Source organism: Camelus bactrianus, chromosome 10 (genome assembly GCF_048773025.1).
Source record: "Camelus bactrianus isolate YW-2024 breed Bactrian camel chromosome 10, ASM4877302v1, whole genome shotgun sequence".
Lineage (NCBI taxonomy): Eukaryota > Metazoa > Chordata > Mammalia > Artiodactyla > Camelidae > Camelus > Camelus bactrianus.
In genome coordinates, this window is record NC_133548.1 from 7,013,943 (window position 1) to 7,021,474 (window position 7,532).

Sequence of the window (7,532 nt, forward strand, 5' to 3'; positions counted from 1 at the left end):
ATACTAAAACTTTCTCTTAATAAAATATCATAGGAATTTTCTATGCCATTAACTACTCTACAAAATAATCACTTTAACAGCTGTGTGACATGTCAATTTCATGGATATATCATCCTTTACTTAACCATCCATCCCTTGTGGAACACTTGAGATGTTTCAAATTTTTCACCACAATAAATTGCCTCAATATGAATATTTTTATGCATAAATGGATACCTACATTTTGAATTGTTTTCTTAGGCCAGATTTCCAGAAGATAAATTATTAAGTCAAAGGAAATAATTAAAATAGTCTGTTTATTTTTATGCGGGAAGCCAGTTGCCACGTTGTGAAGTCACGTGAATAGCCCTATTGGAGACGTCCAGGCAATGAGGAACTGAGGCCTCCTGCCAACAGCTAGCATCAACTTGCTAGACATGAGAGTCAGCACTTTGGAAGCAGATTCTCCAGCCCCATTCCAGCCTTCAGATGATTGCATCCCCAATCTATATATATCCTGATTGCAATCTCCCCAAGCCAAAACTATCCAGCTAAGACCCTCTTAGATTTCTGATTCACAGAAACTGTGAGATAAGTGTTTATCATTTTAAGCCATTAAGTTGAGGGGGAATGTTACACAGCAATAAGCAATTAATACAAGGATTTGGCTAGGTGGTGGGGTGTATTCACATGGCAGGGAGAGAACTGCAGACAAAGGGAACATATAGCATATAGACTAGCCAAGAAACAAGAAAGAGGATGCTTGTGGGATGGAGTAGGCTAGGCCTTGGGGGACCTCAACCAGCTGCAGAGCTGCCTCCTTCTCCCTCACGTGCCCCATGGCACCAAGGAGCCTGATCTAGACCTACAGCAACACCCAAGGGGGTCTGAGATGGGGGAACAGCTATTGAGGTCCAAGGCAGTGACTGCATCAGAGCTCTGACAGTTTGAACAGTGTTCCTTCTGGTTTTACCTGTGCTCCAGCAAGCTGACAGGTTCCAAGCCCAATCTGAGGAAGGAGGAACTAGCAGGGACATAGTTAAGAACCTCATCTCTGTCAGGAACTGACAGGTACCAGGGAAGGCCACTGACACAGAGGGAAGAGGTCCGGCCTTGGAGACACACCAGATCCCACTTCTGGCTCTGTCACTTACTGTGTGGCCTTGGGTAAATTATTTAACATAACGGAGCCTGTTTGCTCATCTATACATACACAACTCATGACAAGGCTTACCTGGCTAGGCTGGGTGCAGGCCGAATGCAGTGGTGTGTGGGAAGGGTCTGGGAGAGTCACACTGGTGCCTGCTCATTCCATTTATTTCCTCCCTGGACAAAAATGAGAGGTGAATGGATGAATGTGGTTACAAGAAGGTGGGCTTGTTTAGCTCACAAGCATCTGGGACTCACCCTGGATACATAACTTCGGCAGCTTAGAGGCAAAGCCAGGTGTCCAGGAGGAGAGACATTGGTGAGTTGTTGCCCTGAATTAGGGCAACACCAGATTGGAAGGATGTAGAGCAACTGGAACTCACACATTTTTGGTGGGGGTGCAAGTAGTATAATCACTTTGGAAAAAGGTCTATACAACAAAGTTTACATCTGTCTGACGACACAATGATTCTACTTTTAGGTATTTACCCAAGAGAAATGAAAACATATGCCCCAAAAAAGATTGTAAAGAGTGTTCATAGCAGATTTATTCATAATACCCCAAAACCAGATAAAGTCCAGTGTACATCAATTAGAAAATGGATAAATAAGCTGTAGTATATTCATACAATGGGGTATTACCCAATAATCAAAAAGAACAAACTGTGTACTTAAGCTACAATACAGATAAATCTCAAAAACATGCTATGTGGAAGAAGCTTTACACAAAACAGTTTACACTATGTTCTTTCATTTACATGAAGTTCTAAAACAAGCAAACAATCTGCGATGGAGAAAAATTAGGACAGTGGTAACCACCAGGGTGTGGGGAGAAGTGACTGGGAAGGGGCATCAGGGAACCTTCCATATGTTGGGATGTTCCACATCTTAATAGCGTTTTGGGTTACAAAGGTATATGATTTGTCAAAACTCAGCAAATGTACTGTTAAGATTTGGGCATTTCGTTTTACATAAATTTGGTCTCCAAAGAAAAAATTTGTAACTCAATATTGATTTCTGTTATTGATATGTATGCTGAAGCATTTAGGGAGGAGTATACTGATGTCTGCCAACTTCTTTGAAATACCTCAAAAAATAATACATTGCTGGATGGACAGAAGAATGGATAAATGGGTGATATGTGATGAAGCAAGTAAGAGTCTAGGAGATGAGTGTACAACTTTCCTGTATATTTGAAGATTTTCATAATGATTTTTTTAATCAAGAAAAAAATCACTTGGGATTCTTGGTACAAATGCAGAGTGCTATTTGTGTCTCATCTCCTGTCCTTCCTGAATGTAACTCCTTGGGCTGGGCCTGGGACCCCATGTCTAGAACAAGTTCTTGGTATACTTGAACCTCCAGTGGCTCAGTCTCCCAGCTAGGTCCAAGCACAAACCCTTTCCAAGGAGCGCTCTTCTGAAGGGGTCTCTGCAGGGTCTCTCTCACCTCCTTTCCAGGATTCTCTGCTTCTGTCCTTTGGCCACCAACACCTGCAGGAATCAGCTCTCACTACTAAATGCACAAAGGCCTCTGAGGTCGAAGCTGAGCCCAGAAGGCTTCTGAAGTCCCTTTGAGCAGCCCTATCCCACCCCATCACCTCTATGAGCTCTACAAGGCTCACACCTGGGTGGTCACTGGGTTCACAGTGACCTGACCCAACTGAAGCATCTAATGTGCAAAGAGAAAGAGACAACTGGCCAACCCAATGACTGACCCTTAGGAGACCCCCCCTGCTCCTACCCCCAGGGCCGCCTCTCTGAGCAGGGTCAGTTCTCCCTGCAGCCCTGCCAGGACAATCTCTGGCCTCCACCCTCCTAGAGCTGAGGACTGAAGACCTTAGCCTGGAGGGGAATTGGCCTGGGAAGACCAAAGGGAAGTGGTAGGGACTCAGGGTCGGAGGGAGCCCCAGGTACTGCAGAAAGTGAGCTGTTGATTAAGTGACTCCTTCCCATGCCTGGGAGAGGGAGATGGGGAGCTGCAGAGGTCTAGGGAGCGGCAGCTCTTAAGGGAGACGAGACTCCATTCTGACTCTCCCAGGGAGAGCTGTGGCATTGTTGGGGGTGGGGGGAGAGAGTCCCCTGCTCCTGGAACTCTTCCTTCTTACATCCCTGGCTTCTTCACAGGTCATGCTGAGGATTTGCCTGTCTTTTGGGGCTCCCTAGTGGAACCACTCAGTGGGAGGTAAGCCAGTTAAGGAACCCATGTGACCAGGGCCCCTCTGAAAAGCTTAGGGAATCCCTGGGAGAAAAAGACCAGGAAAGGGTACAGTAACCCCAGCACCAGTGGGTGGGACATGAGTCAAGACCAAGGAAATCTCCTGAAGGGCCAGGTGGTGGGTCAGATGGTTGTGATAAACCACAGCAATGACAGCCCCTTGACAAAGCCCAGCCCAGGGCTTGGCTGTGAGAAGCATCTGAACTGTAACCACAGCCACATCAAAGGTTCTCTGAGTGTGGTCCCCACTAGCAGTATCAGCATCACCTGGGAAGTTACTTTGCTTTTTCGACATGCAAATTCTCAGGCCTCTTTCCTCCCCAGACCTATGAATCAGAAACTTGGATGCTGGCCAAGCAATTCACAAGCACTCTAGGTGATAGTGATGCAGGCTCAAGTTTGAGAACCACTGGTATCATCTGACAGGTTCTGGACCTGGGCTGCCCAGAAAATTTCCTTCATTCACAAATTCATTCACATTCATCAAATATTGATTAGCACTGTCTATGTGCTAGACCTCTTGTCAAGCCTCACATGGAGCCCAAAGTGGAGTAAATGATAGTTCCCACCCACCAGACAGTTCAACCCGTAAGTGCAAGGCAGGGCAAAGAGCCAATTTTTCTGGCTAGGGGATCAGAAAGGGCTTCCCAGAGGAAGTGGCCTTTGAGCTGGGCCTTGAAGGGTGAGTTAGAATCAACAAGCAGAAAAGGAAGTCACTGGAAACAACCTTCTGAAACAAAAATCTAACTTTTAAAAGCATCTTATTGCTTTGGGGATAAATTTTAGTGCCTGAGCACAAGCTTCTCCATGATCTAGCCCTCTCTCCTTCATCAATCCCACCACCTGCCACTCCACACCTCCATTCATGTATTTGAGTAAAACTGAGCTTCTCATAGACATGTACTCACACAGAATGCTAGTTTTTACTGCCAGGCCTTTGCTCATGCTGTCCCTTCTGCCTAGAATGCCCTCTCTGAGTCTCTGAGATCAATACTTACCCATCCTCAGGACTCATTTTAGGTGTTTTCTCCTCCAAGAAGCCCTTCTGACTCCTGGCTGGTTAAGTGTCATCCTCTAAGTCCCCCAAGGCCTGGACCACAGGTACCTCAGTACCCTTACTTAAAAATAAATACGTCAGTACCCTTAAAAATCTGCTTTATGTTAATTCTCCTGTTAGAATGTGAAATTCTTGTGAGCAGACATCTTCTTCAGCTCTGTGACCCTAGGGCCTAGCATAGTGCCCAGCATGCAGTGGGCTTTCAAGAAGTATTTATTTAGTGAAGGAAAGAAAGAAGGGAGGTAGAATATTAAACAGGAGGTCCAGGAAAAAAACAGTGAAGGCAAAGGCATAAAATGTTCTCCTCTACACAAAACCTGGAACAGAGGGGACAGTGCTTAGCAGCTAGGAGCCTCTTGCCACCTGCTTGCTGGATTGCCAAATCTGGCACAAGTGCTTTGAATCCATTAGTCATCTGCTCAGCGTTGCTGTTAAAACATTCCAGTATATCAGGCCTAGTGCAAATCCTTTTGAGTCTCTTGAGCACTGGAAGTTGGTTTCTGAGTTGGGGTACAGGTTTATTAATTCTCAAGAATCCTAAGGGCACATGAAAAGATGCCCAACATCATTAGTCATTAGGGAAATGTAGATTTGATCTACAACTAGATACTATTAACATCTATTACGATGGCAAAAAAATTTTAACTGAAAATTCCAAGTGCTGATGAGGCTGTAGAGCAACTGAAGCTCTCATATTCTGCTGGTGGGAATGCAAAACACTACAACCACTCTGGAAAACAGTTTGATAGCTTCTCATAAAGTTAAACATATACTTAACCACTTAACCCAGCAATCCCACTGCTAGGTATTTTACCTAAGAAATATGAAGACTTAAGTTCACAAACCAACCAGTACATGAATGCTTACAGAAGCTATTCAAAATTGTCCAAAATTGAAAACAACCCAAATGTCTATCAATAGACAAACAAATAAACGATGGTATATCCATGCAATAGAATACCACTCAGCAATTAAATGGAAGTAACTATTGATATATGCAACAATCTGGATAAATCTAGATGCATCATACTAAGAGAAAGAACCCAATTCCAAAAGGTTACACACTGTATGACTCCATTTATATGATGTTCTGACAAAGGCAAAACTTTAAGGATAGAGAACAGGTTGCCAGTGGTTGGGGGTGGAAGAAGGACTTGACTACAGAAGGGGCAACTTGAGGGAAGTTTTTGGAGTGATGAAACTGTTCTCTATTCTGATCTATCATTGAATCTATGCATATGTTAAAAATCATAAACTTATACACCAAGAACAGTGAATTATATTATATGTAAATTTTTAAAGTTTTTAATCTCAGTTTAAAGAAAAAAGAAATCCAGGGGACAAGGCAGTCCTTAGGCCCAGAAGGCGTGCCCCCTCCCACTTTCTCATCAACGGTGAACAGAATCTGTTTCACTTCAACTCTTTAAGCAGAATCAGTCAGCCCATACAACCCTCCTGGGTGGCTCACAAAAGCAAGCTACAATCCTCCCATCTAGTTTGACATCTTCATAATGACAGTTGACTTTGATTTGTTCACCAAGGTACCCCCAAGGGCCTAGAACAGTGCTTACATATAACAATTAGTAAAGAAATATTTGTTGAGTAAATATTTATCTCTTTATCTCACTGGCTCCAAATTTCTAAGTCCACTCTCTTAACTTAAATACTCACCTTAGCTCATCCTTCTCCAATGATGTCACTTGCTCTAATTTCTCTCCTAGAATTTTGGCACTCAGCCAGAGCCAGCAAAAGTAGCCCTGGCTTCATCAAAAGATGGTGCCCAGCATGTGCCTGGCACCCTCCTCAAGCAGGAAGGAAATGCCAGTGGACCACATGGGCTGAGAAGCCACCTTGGGCTCCCCAACTGCTGCCCCCATGCCTCAGTGGCAACATGTGTATTTGTGTGTGCCGGGGGCACTTTGGTTTAGTCTCACGCACTCAAAGTGTTTGTGTGTTCCTTTTGTTTCACTTGTCACCCCATGGTTGTAGATGACAGGTAGTGGGATGGTCAGTCATTTGGGGTTGTAATAAAGCCCCAAGGGTTGGAATCCCCTGGGTTTCTGCCTATTTCCCTCTAAGCTGGTTGAAACTGAGGGCTATGTCCGAACAGTGGTTATTTCCTCTGTCCTTAAAACCTGGCCAGGGGCCCTCCTCCTCAGGATATCTTCACACACATCACAGACGTGGCCTCTGTGTAAGATTCATGACCTTTGTTACCACAACCTTAGGTACAAATAATATCCAGGTAGGTAGATAACAAATAAACAGTACAGGCACAGAACAGTTTTCTCCAGCCTCTCCAGAAATCTGATTCCTATACCCTGCACTAACCCTATCTCCACCCAAAAAGAAGGGTCTTTCTCTTGGTTCCCAGGCATGGAGAGTGCAAAGCATGTGCATCCAACAGTGGCCAGAAAGCTGCCCTGCGCTGGTACTCAAGAACTATCAACTTGGTCAACTTTTACTCTGTGTCAATCAAGGTCAGAGCCATAAACAGGTGGCACAAGAGCTATGCTTGCCCACAGATGTGTTAGTTTCAGTCCACACAGTGCACTCAAGTTTTTCAATCAGTTGCCAACATTTTTAAATTCGGAGATTTCTCAAGATCAGATCTGGCACTACCAGGCCACATCTCCCAGGGTCCTCCTTCAGTGAGAGACTGGCTAGCAGATACTCTTTAGATAGGGCAGGTACCTCTAGAGATCGTTTCCTCTCTCTCCCTCTCTCTCACTTCTTTCCTCCCTTTTCCTGCCTTGCTTCTCAGGCCTTTGTGTGTACTAGCTGGTAGTAGGTGCTTAGTAGCCCTGAGAATGAAAAGATATACCTAGACCCAGCCATCAGGGAGTTTACTATCAGGCATATGAAGTAGAGCTTTATAAAGTGGGGAGGGTTTAGGGGTAGGGGAGGTATTCCATGCAGAGGGAACAGCATAAACAGCAAACAGAATGCCAGAGGACTACAGGGGTAAGAGTCGTGACCAAGGAGTATCTTCCAAGGGAGCAGGTCCATTATCAGGAATCCAGTCCATCCAGCCCACCCAACAGACGTGGGGCTGAATGGCTTAATAATTCACAACAGTGAGAATTTGATCAGCAGGAAGTGGATGGGAAGGATCTGGGCTTTGGAATCA